Source organism: Musa acuminata, unplaced genomic scaffold (assembly GCF_036884655.1).
Source record: "Musa acuminata AAA Group cultivar baxijiao unplaced genomic scaffold, Cavendish_Baxijiao_AAA HiC_scaffold_768, whole genome shotgun sequence".
Classification (NCBI taxonomy): Eukaryota; Viridiplantae; Streptophyta; class Magnoliopsida; order Zingiberales; family Musaceae; genus Musa; species Musa acuminata.
In genome coordinates, this window is record NW_027020997.1 from 12,501 (window position 1) to 17,500 (window position 5,000).

Genomic DNA, 5,000 nt, shown 5'->3' on the forward strand with positions numbered 1-5,000 from the left:
GTCGTGAGCGGAGCAAAACGTCAGCCATCTCAGCACCCTGGAACCCCCCGGGTGGCACAGGGCTGGATGGGGCTTTCGTATATAGCAGGGACGGTGCTGCCTCTCGCTTCGCTCGCTGTCCGCCGCTCGCCGCTCGCTCGCGCAGCCAAAAATGGCCAGTTTTGGCCCGTTTTTGGGCCGTTTTGGCCAGTTTTTGGCCTGTTCTTGCATTGCGCGGTGACCGTCGAGAGCGGAGCAAAACGTCAGCCATCTCAGCACCCTGGAACCCCCCGGGTGGCACAGGGCTGGATGGGGCTTTCGTATAGCAGGGACGGTGCTGCCTCTCGCTTCGCTCGCTGTCCGCCGCTCGCCGCTCGCTCGTGCAGCCAAAAATGGCCAGTTTTGGCCCGTTTTTGGGCCGTTTTGGCCAGTTTTTGGCCTGTTCTTGCATTGCGCGGTGACCGTCGAGAGCGGAGCAAAACGTCAGCCATCTCAGCACCCTGGAACCCCCCGGGTGGCACAGGGCTGGATGGGGCTTTCGTATAGCAGGGACGGTGCTGCCTCTCGCTTCGCTCGCTGTCCGCCGCTCGCCGCTCGCTCGTGCAGCCAAAAATGGCCAGTTTTGGCCCGTTTTTGGGCCGTTTTGGCCAGTTTTTGGCCTGTTCTTGCATTGCGCGGTGACCGTCGAGAGCGGAGCAAAACGTCAGCCATCTCAGCACCCTGGAACCCCCCGGGTGGCACAGGGCTGGATGGGGCTTTCGTATAGCAGGGACGGTGCTGCCTCTCGCTTCGCTCGCTGTCCGCCGCTCGCCGCTCGCTCGTGCAGCCAAAAATGGCCAGTTTTGGCCCGTTTTTGGGCCGTTTTGGCCAGTTTTTGGCCTGTTCTTGCATTGCGCGGTGACCGTCGAGAGCGGAGCAAAACGTCAGCCATCTCAGCACCCTGGAACCCCCCGGGTGGCACAGGGCTGGATGGGGCTTTCGTATAGCAGGGACGGTGCTGCCTCTCGCTTCGCTCGCTGTCCGCCGCTCGCCGCTCGCTCGTGCAGCCAAAAATGGCCAGTTTTGGCCCGTTTTTGGGCCGTTTTGGCCAGTTTTTGGCCTGTTCTTGCATTGCGCGGTGACCGTCGAGAGCGGAGCAAAACGTCAGCCATCTCAGCACCCTGGAACCCCCCGGGTGGCACAGGGCTGGATGGGGCTTTCGTATAGCAGGGACGGTGCTGCCTCTCGCTTCGCTCGCTGTCCGCCGCTCGCCGCTCGCTCGTGCAGCCAAAAATGGCCAGTTTTGGCCCGTTTTTGGGCCGTTTTGGCCAGTTTTTGGCCTGTTCTTGCATTGCGCGGTGACCGTCGAGAGCGGAGCAAAACGTCAGCCATCTCAGCACCCTGGAACCCCCCGGGTGGCACAGGGCTGGATGGGGCTTTCGTATAGCAGGGACGGTGCTGCCTCTCGCTTCGCTCGCTGTCCGCCGCTCGCCGCTCGCTCGTGCAGCCAAAAATGGCCAGTTTTGGCCCGTTTTTGGGCCGTTTTGGCCAGTTTTTGGCCTGTTCTTGCATTGCGCGGTGACCGTCGAGAGCGGAGCAAAACGTCAGCCATCTCAGCACCCTGGAACCCCCCGGGTGGCACAGGGCTGGATGGGGCTTTCGTATAGCAGGGACGGTGCTGCCTCTCGCTTCGCTCGCTGTCCGCCGCTCGCCGCTCGCTCGTGCAGCCAAAAATGGCCAGTTTTGGCCCGTTTTTGGGCCGTTTTGGCCAGTTTTTGGCCTGTTCTTGCATTGCGCGGTGACCGTCGAGAGCGGAGCAAAACGTCAGCCATCTCAGCACCCTGGAACCCCCCGGGTGGCACAGGGCTGGATGGGGCTTTCGTATAGCAGGGACGGTGCTGCCTCTCGCTTCGCTCGCTGTCCGCCGCTCGCCGCTCGCTCGTGCAGCCAAAAATGGCCAGTTTTGGCCCGTTTTTGGGCCGTTTTGGCCAGTTTTTGGCCTGTTCTTGCATTGCGCGGTGACCGTCGAGAGCGGAGCAAAACGTCAGCCATCTCAGCACCCTGGAACCCCCCGGGTGGCACAGGGCTGGATGGGGCTTTCGTATAGCAGGGACGGTGCTGCCTCTCGCTTCGCTCGCTGTCCGCCGCTCGCCGCTCGCTCGCGCAGCCAAAAATGGCCAGTTTTGGCCCGTTTTTGGGCCGTTTTGGCCAGTTTTTGGCCTGTTCTTGCATTGCGCGGTGACCGTCGAGAGCGGAGCAAAACGTCAGCCATCTCAGCACCCTGGAACCCCCCGGGTGGCACAGGGCTGGATGGGGCTTTCGTATAGCAGGGACGGTGCTGCCTCTCGCTTCGCTCGCTGTCCGCCGCTCGCCGCTCGCTCGTGCAGCCAAAAATGGCCAGTTTTGGCCCGTTTTTGGGCCGTTTTGGCCAGTTTTTGGCCTGTTCTTGCATTGCGCGGTGACCGTCGAGAGCGGAGCAAAACGTCAGCCATCTCAGCACCCTGGAACCCCCCGGGTGGCACAGGGCTGGATGGGGCTTTCGTATAGCAGGGACGGTGCTGCCTCTCGCTTCGCTCGCTGTCCGCCGCTCGCCGCTCGCTCGTGCAGCCAAAAATGGCCAGTTTTGGCCCGTTTTTGGGCCGTTTTGGCCAGTTTTTGGCCTGTTCTTGCATTGCGCGGTGACCGTCGAGAGCGGAGCAAAACGTCAGCCATCTCAGCACCCTGGAACCCCCCGGGTGGCACAGGGCTGGATGGGGCTTTCGTATAGCAGGGACGGTGCTGCCTCTCGCTTCGCTCGCTGTCCGCCGCTCGCCGCTCGCTCGTGCAGCCAAAAATGGCCAGTTTTGGCCCGTTTTTGGGCCGTTTTGGCCAGTTTTTGGCCTGTTCTTGCATTGCGCGGTGACCGTCGAGAGCGGAGCAAAACGTCAGCCATCTCAGCACCCTGGAACCCCCCGGGTGGCACAGGGCTGGATGGGGCTTTCGTATAGCAGGGACGGTGCTGCCTCTCGCTTCGCTCGCTGTCCGCCGCTCGCCGCTCGCTCGCGCAGCCAAAAATGGCCAGTTTTGGCCCGTTTTTGGGCCGTTTTGGCCAGTTTTTGGCCTGTTCTTGCATTGCGCGGTGACCGTCGAGAGCGGAGCAAAACGTCAGCCATCTCAGCACCCTGGAACCCCCCGGGTGGCACAGGGCTGGATGGGGCTTTCGTATAGCAGGGACGGTGCTGCCTCTCGCTTCGCTCGCTGTCCGCCGCTCGCCGCTCGCTCGTGCAGCCAAAAATGGCCAGTTTTGGCCCGTTTTTGGGCCGTTTTGGCCAGTTTTTGGCCTGTTCTTGCATTGCGCGGTGACCGTCGAGAGCGGAGCAAAACGTCAGCCATCTCAGCACCCTGGAACCCCCCGGGTGGCACAGGGCTGGATGGGGCTTTCGTATAGCAGGGACGGTGCTGCCTCTCGCTTCGCTCGCTGTCCGCCGCTCGCCGCTCGCTCGTGCAGCCAAAAATGGCCAGTTTTGGCCCGTTTTTGGGCCGTTTTGGCCAGTTTTTGGCCTGTTCTTGCATTGCGCGGTGACCGTCGAGAGCGGAGCAAAACGTCAGCCATCTCAGCACCCTGGAACCCCCCGGGTGGCACAGGGCTGGATGGGGCTTTCGTATAGCAGGGACGGTGCTGCCTCTCGCTTCGCTCGCTGTCCGCCGCTCGCCGCTCGCTCGTGCAGCCAAAAATGGCCAGTTTTGGCCCGTTTTTGGGCCGTTTTGGCCAGTTTTTGGCCTGTTCTTGCATTGCGCGGTGACCGTCGAGAGCGGAGCAAAACGTCAGCCATCTCAGCACCCTGGAACCCCCCGGGTGGCACAGGGCTGGATGGGGCTTTCGTATAGCAGGGACGGTGCTGCCTCTCGCTTCGCTCGCTGTCCGCCGCTCGCCGCTCGCTCGCGCAGCCAAAAATGGCCAGTTTTGGCCCGTTTTTGGGCCGTTTTGGCCAGTTTTTGGCCTGTTCTTGCATTGCGCGGTGACCGTCGAGAGCGGAGCAAAACGTCAGCCATCTCAGCACCCTGGAACCCCCCGGGTGGCACAGGGCTGGATGGGGCTTTCGTATAGCAGGGACGGTGCTGCCTCTCGCTTCGCTCGCTGTCCGCCGCTCGCCGCTCGCGCAGCCAAAAATGGCCAGTTTTGGCCCGTTTTTGGGCCGTTTTGGCCAGTTTTTGGCCTGTTCTTGCATTGCGCGGTGACCGTCGAGAGCGGAGCAAAACGTCAGCCATCTCAGCACCCTGGAACCCCCCGGGTGGCACAGGGCTGGATGGGGCTTTCGTATAGCAGGGACGGTGCTGCCTCTCGCTTCGCTCGCTGTTCGCCGCTCGCCGCTCGCTCGCGCAGCCAAAAATGGCCAGTTTTGGCCCGTTTTTGGGCTGTTTTGGCCAGTTTTTGGCCTGTTCTTGCGTGGTGCGGTGACCGTCGTGAGCGGAGCAAAACGTCAGCCATCTCAGCACCCTGGAACCCCCCGGGTGGCACAGGGCTGGATGGGGCTTTCGTATAGCAGGGACGGTGCTGCCTCTCGCTTCGCTCGCTGTTCGCCGCTCGCCGCTCGCTCGCGCAGCCAAAAATGGCCAGTTTTGGCCCGTTTTTGGGCTGTTTTGGCCTGTTTTTGGGCTGTTCTTGTGTGGCGCGGTGACCGTCGTGAGCGGAGCAAAATGTCAGCCATCTCAGCACCCTGGAACCCCCCGGGTGGCACAGGGCTGGATGGGGCTTTCGTATAGCAGGGACGGTGCTGCCTCGCGCTTCGCTCGCTGTTCGCCGCTCTCCGCTCGCTCGCGCAGCAAAAAATGGCCAGTTTTGGCCCGTTTTTGGGCTGTTTTGGCCAGTTTTTGGCCTGTTCTTGCGTGCCGCGGCGACCGTCGTGAGCGGAGCAAAACGTCAGCCATCTCAGCACCCTGGAACCCCCCGGGTGGCACAGGGCTGGATGGGGCTTTCGTATAGCAGGGACGGTGCTGCCTCTCGCTTCGCTCGCTGTCCGCCGCTCGCTGCTCGCTCGCGCAGCCAAAAATGGCCAGTTTTG